Source organism: Carlito syrichta, unplaced genomic scaffold (assembly GCF_000164805.1).
Source record: "Carlito syrichta isolate Samal-C Ts95f unplaced genomic scaffold, Tarsius_syrichta-2.0.1 Scaffold302317, whole genome shotgun sequence".
Taxonomy (NCBI): Eukaryota; Metazoa; Chordata; class Mammalia; order Primates; family Tarsiidae; genus Carlito; species Carlito syrichta.
In genome coordinates this window covers 84818-91679 of record NW_007246413.1, presented here as the reverse complement: position 1 = coordinate 91679, position 6862 = coordinate 84818, and positions in this window count along the sequence as shown.

The following is a 6862-nucleotide window of genomic DNA, read 5'->3' as shown; positions in this document are numbered from 1 at the left end:
AGGTCTCACCAAGTTGCCCAGGCAGATCTCGAACCCGTGGGCTCAGGCAATCCACTCACCCCAGCCTCCCAAGGTGTGGGATTACAGGCTAAGCCACCGAGCTTGGCTTTTTTTTTTTTTTTGAATAGAGACAGAGTCTTGCTATGTTGCCCAGGTTGGTCTCAAACTCCTGGGCTCAAGCGATCCTCCTGCCTCCCAAAGTGTGGGATTACAGGCATGAGCCACAGTGTCCAGCCTTTGCCCATTTTTGAATCAGGTTGTTTGTGTGTTTTTTTAAATTGGAAATTATAGGAATTGATAATTTTTGCATTTACTTATATCATTAAACATATACACATGTGTATTTAAGTGTAGTATCTATTATGTGCATAATATATATGTGTAGCTATGTATATATCTGTGTATATATTCTTCAATTTTTCATTGATATTCTGAAACTGATGGCTATAGCTTTTGGTGCTTGAGAAAGTCCCTATGTCTATTTTTTAAAATTATCTTTAATTGGCACATAATAATTGCACATATTTATGGGGTACAGTGTGATATTTCAATCTATATATGCAATGTGTATGTTTGGTTTTTTTATTATTGCATTTTAGGAGTTCTCTATTCTGGATATTAATCCCTTTTCTTGAATATGATTTGCAAGTACTTTCTCCCATTCTGTGGATTGTGTTTTTACTCTGTTAATATGTCTTTTGATGTTTGAATTTTATGAAATCTAATTTGTCTTTTTTTTTTTTTTGAGTTGGAGTCTCACTCGGTCGCCCAGACTGGAGTGCAATGGCTGCTCCTGGCCATCGCAGCCTCGCCTACTGGGCTCCAGCGATCCTTCCACCTCAGCCTTCCAAGTAGCCGGAATTACAGGCATGCGCTACCACGCCCGGCTGATTTTTTTATTTATTGTAGAGATGAGGTCTCGTTGCCTAGGCAGGTATCGAATGCGCGGGCTCAGGCAATCCACTCACCTCAGCCTCCCAAAGGCGCGGGATTACAGGCTGAGCCACCGAGCCCGACTTAATTTATCTTTGTTTTTCTTTTGTTGTCTGAGCCTTTGGGGTCATACCCAAGAAATTATGGCCAAATCCAATGTTTTGAAGCTTTTGTCTTATGTTTTCTTCTGAGTGTTTTATAGTTTTAGGTCTTTTGTCTAGGCCTTTGATCTTTTTTGAGCTGGTTTTTTTTTTTTATAGTTGGAGTCTCACTCTGTCACCCAGGCTGGAGTACAGTGGCATGCTCATGGCCACTGCAGCTTCAACCTGCTGAGTTCAGGCGATCCTTCCACCTCAGCTTTCCAAATAGCTGGGACTACAGGTATGAGCCACCATGCCTGGCTAGTCTTTTAATTTATTGTAGAGACAAAGTCTTGCCATGTTGCCGAGGTTGGTCTTGAATCTGTGGGCTCAGACAATCCTCTCGCCTCTGCCTCTGCCTCTGCCTCCTGAAGTGCTGGGATTACAGGTATGAGCCACGATGCCCAACTTGAGCTATTTTTTATGTATGTTGTTTGGCAAGCGTCCACCTTCATTCTTTTGCATGTTAATATCCAGTTTTCCCAGCACCATTTGTTGAAAACTGTCCTTTCCTCATTAAATAGTCTTAATACCCTTGTCACAGATCATTTCACCACATATATGAGAGTTTCTCTCTGGGCTTTCTATTCTGTTCCATCAGTCTGTATGTCTTTCTTTATGTCAGTACCATACTGTTTTGATTACTGTAGTTTTGTTGTGAGTTTTGAAATCAGGAATTGTGAATCCTCTAGCTTTGTTCTTCTTTTTCAAGATGGTTGTGGCAATTTCAGATGTGATTTGCGGATATTTTCTCCCATTCGCTGGGTTGTCTTTTCACTTTTGATGGCAACTTTTGAAGAACAAAGTTTACTTTTTTTTTTTTTTTTTTTGAGATGGAGTCTCATTCTGTTGCCCAGACTTTAGTGCAGTGGAATGCTCCCGGTCACCACAGCTTCAACCTGCTGGGCTCTGGTGATCCTTCCGCCTTAGCCTTCCAAATAGCCAGAACTATAGGTGCGCTACCATGCCTGGCTAAATTTTGAATTGTTGTAGAGATGAGGTCTTGCCAAGTTGCCTGGGCGAGTCCTGAATCCTCAGGCTCAGGCAGTCCACTCTCCTCGGCCTCCCAAAGTGCTGGGATTACAGGCTGAGCCACTGAGCCTGGCCTTAAATTTTTGATAAAGTTCAATTTATCTTTTTTTGTTGGTGGTGGAGGCTTTTATTGCCAAGTCTAAGAAACCATTGTCAAATCCAAGTTGACAAAGATATACTCCTATGTTTTATTTGATGAGTTTTGTGGATTTAGCTCTTATATTTAGGTGTGTAACGTATTTTGAGTTAATTGTTTATGTGATATAAGGTGGGGGGTCTAACTTTATTCTTTTACATTCTAAGACTTTATTCTGTCTCCCATTGGTGCTCCCACTTTCACTTAGTGCTCAGCCCCAGAAGGCACAGGAATTGTCCCTGTTTTACAGATGGGGAAACTGAGGGTAGAAATGACTAACCCATGGTCAACAAAAGGGACACCAGGACGCTGACTCCAACACCGAGTTCTGTGTACCTCACTGCTTGCCTTGACCTGGGCAAATGCTGTTGGGGGGCGTGGGCAGGCAGTGGAGGCAGCCCTGACCCCTTCAGATAGTCCAGGGTGTGTTTCAGCTGCCCAGGAAATGGCTGCTGCATTGCTCAGGAGATCTCCCTGTTGTGGTTTCTCAGTGGGTAGCATTAGACGTCTTGACCTCCTGTGCTCAAGTGATCCTCCCCCCTCAGCTTCCCAAAGTGCTGGGATTACAGGTGTGATCTATCAAGCTTGGCTTGTATTCTTAGTAGTTATATTACTAAACTATACTGCATAATTAATTGAAGAGTATATTTGGCTCTGTAGAAAACTCCTGAACTGTCTTCCCAGGCAGCTGAATCATTCTGCATTCCCTCCAGTAATGAGTAAGAGTTCCTGTTGCTCCATGTCCTCAACAGCATTTGATGATGTTGGTGCTTTGGGTTTAAGGCCATTCTGCCAAGTGTGCAGTGGTGTCTGAGTGTTGCGTTAGTTTGCAATTCCCTAATGACATAAGATGTTGAACATCTTTTCACGTGCTTATTTACCACCTGTGTATGCTTTTACATCATGAGGAGTCTTTTCAGGTCTTTGGCCTATTTTTTAAAACTGGGTTGTTAGTTTTTTACTGTTCAGTGTTCAGAGTTCTTTGTATGTTTTGGAAACAAGTTATTTATCAGACATGTGTCTTGTAAATATTTTCTCCCAGCCTGTGGCTTGTCTCTTCATTATCTTAACAGTGTCTTTCTTGGAGCTGAAATTTTTATTTTAAGGAACTTCAGCCATGTAACTAATCTGGTCAAGTGAGGGAGGCCATCATTTTCAGCAAATGCCCAACTTGGTATTTCTCTTCTGACTCTCAACTTGATAGTTTCCCCTAACTGGCTGACTAATACTCGCTAATGCTGGGCCTTTTCCTCGGTCAGGAATAGTGTAGGTGTCACGGACACAAGGAGTTCTCAGCTCTGCAATTCACCCTCCATTTACAGGTGAAGACACTGAGGCCCTGTAGGCCATGACCAACGTAGGGATGTGTGGCAGGCTGGGGCAGGGCCCCCACTCGAGTGTAGACCTGGTCTCCTTGGCCAACTTTTTCTTGGTGTTTTCACCCGGCCTCTCATCTACCATGTGGCCTGAGGTGGTGCCCTGTGTGTGATGTTGACAGAGCAGGGTCCTGTGTGGTGGAGGCCAGCTTCTCCCCCACAGACTGCCATGTCCATTGTCTTCAGGGGGTCTTCCCTGACACTTGGAGAGTGAGATCTGGGGTAGCCATATTGACCTCTGGCTCTGTATCTGGAAGTACTCAGGATTTGCTGGTCTGCCCGCTGACCCTCAGTCCCCAGGGGCCTGTGAGAGGGCTTCAACCAGAGCCAAGATGGTACCTGTTGGTGCTGGGTGGGCAGGGCTCTTAGTGACACCCTAACTAGAACTCCCAGCACAATCTGGCCACCTCCCTCCCACCTCCACTTTGTTTGAGGGATGTGTGGTCACCGAGTTAGCTGTTAGAATATGTAGAACCCTCTGCTTCCAGCATAGCAATCGACCTTAGCCCTCAGGTGACTTCATTGCACTTACCTCCACTTCCACTTGCAGAAATTGGCTGAATTCTGGAAACTCACCCAGGGCGTTTCATTCTGTTGCCCAGGCTGGAGTGCAGTGACATGCTCATGGCCACTGCAGCCTCGACCTGCTGGACTCAGGCGATCCTTCTGCGTCAGCCTTCCAAGTAGCTGGAACTACAGGTACATGCCAACATGCCCGGCTAATTTTTAAAATTTATTTTAGAGATGAGATCTCACCAAGTTGTCCAGGCTGTTATCCTCTCACCTCAGCTTCCCAAATGCTGAGGTTATAGATGTGAGCCACCACGCCCAGCCGAAGGATATTTATTTGAACAGCTGTATTGAAGGCTGGGCACAGTGGCTCACACCTGTAATCCCAGCACTTTGGGAGGTTGTGGTGGGTGAGTCACTTGAGGCCAGGAGTTCAAGATCAACCTGGGTAACATAGCGAGACCTCATCTCTACAAAAAAAATTAAAAACATTAGCTGGACATGATGGTATGTACCTGTAGTCCCAGCTACTTGGGAGGCTAAGGTAGAAGGATTGCCTGAGCCCAGGAGGTCAAGGTTGCGGTGAGCCATGGTCATGCTACTGCACTTCAGCCTGGGTGACAGAGTGAGACCCTGACACAAACAAACAAACAAACAACCAAAAAATCCAGCTGTATTGAGGTAATTTATATAACTGCACATGGTTCAGTTTGATCAGCTTTGACATATGTACAGGCATACCTCATTTTATTGCACTTTGCATTCATTGAGCTTCGAAGATACTGCATTTTTACAAACTGAAGGTTTATGACAACCCAGTGTTGGGAAAGCTTATGCCATTTTTCCAGCATCATGTGCTCACTTCATGTCTGTGTCACATTTTGGTAATTCTTGCGATATTTCAAACTTTTTCATTATTTCATTTGCAACAGTGATCTGTGAGGCTGATCTTTGATGCTGCAGTTGTTTTGGGGCACCATGAACCATGCCCCAAATTTTTATGTGTTCTGACTTGCTCTACTGACTGGCCATTCCTGTTTCTCATCCTCTCCTTGGGCATCGCTATTCCCTGAGACACAACACTATTGAAATTAGGCCAGTTAGTAGCCCTACAGTGGGCTCTGAGTATTCAAATGAAAGGAAGAATCTAATGTCTCTCACTTTAACCAAAGGCTAGAAATGATTAAGCTTAGGGAGGAAGGCATATCAAAAAGTTGAGATAGGCCGAAATTTAGGCCTCACGCACCAGTTACCCAACTTGTGACTGCAAAGAAAAATTTCTTGAAGGAAATTAAAAGTGCTGCTCCAGGGAACACATGAAAGATAAGAAAGCGAAGCAGCCCTATTGCTGATCTGAGAGTGTGAGTGGTCTGGACAGAAGATCTAAACCAGTGTTAACATTCCCTTAAGCCAAATCCTCATCCGGGCAAGGTCCTGGCTCTCTTCAATTCTGCAAAGACTAAGAGAGGTGAGGAAGCTGCAGAAGAAAAGCTGGAAGCTGGCAGAGGTTGGGCCATAAGGCTTAAGGAAAGAAGCCGTCTCCAGAACACACAAATGCAAGGTGAGGCGGCAAGTGCTGACGGAGAATCTGTTGCAGGTTATCCAGAAGATCATACTAAGGTCATTGAGGAGGCTGCACTAAACAACAGATTTCCAGTGTAGACGAAACAGTCTTCCATTGGAAGAAGATGCCATCTAGGACTTTCTTAGCCAGAGAGAAGTCAATGCCTGGTTTCAAAGCTTCAAAGGACAGGACTGTCTTGTTAGGGGCTAGTGTAGCTGGTGACTTTAAGGTGAAGCCTATGCTTTTTTGCCATTTTGAAAATTCTAGGACCCTGAAGAATTATGCTAAGTTTACTTTGCCTGTGCTCTATGAGTGGAACAACAAAGTCTGGGTGATAGTACATCTGTTTACAGCATGGTGGTTGAATATTTTAAGTCCATTTTTGAGACCTACTGTTGAGGAAAATATTATTATTCAAAATATTGTTGCTTATTGGTAATGCGCCTGGTCACCCCAGAGCTCTGGTGGAAATGTACAAGATTTTTTTTTTGAGTCAGTCTTACTCTGTCATTCAGACTGAAGTGCAGTGGCAGACTCATGACCACTGCAGCCTCATCCTGCTGGACTCAGGAGATCCTTTCACCTCATCCTTCCAAGTACCTGGAACTACAGGCATGTGCCACCATGTCTGGCTAATTTTTTTGATTTATTGTAGAGACAAGGTCTCATCAAGTTGCAAATTGCCCAGGCTGGTCTTGAACCCCTGGGCTGAGGCAATCAGTCCTCTCCCCTCAGCCTCCCAAAGTGCTGGGATTACGACTGTGATTTTTTTTTCCCATACCTGTGAAACAAAACATTCATTCTGTAGTCCATGGATCAAGGAGTAATTTTGGCTTTCGAGTCTTATTTTCATTTTTATTTTTTGAGTTGGAGTCTCACTCTGTCGCCCAGGCTCGAGTGCCGTGGCACACTTATGGTCATCCCAGTGTCGACTTGCTGGGCTCCAGTGATCCTTCCACCTCAGCCTTCCAAGTAGCTGAAACTACAGGTGCATGCTACTGCGCCCAGCTAATTTTTGAATTATTGTAGAGATGCTAATTATTGTAGAGATGCCCAGCTAATTTTTGAATTATTGCCAAGTTGCCTGGGCTGATCTCGAACCCACAGGCTGAGGCAATCCACTCGCCTCGGCCTCCCAAAGTGCTGGGATTACAGGCTGAGCCACCAAGCC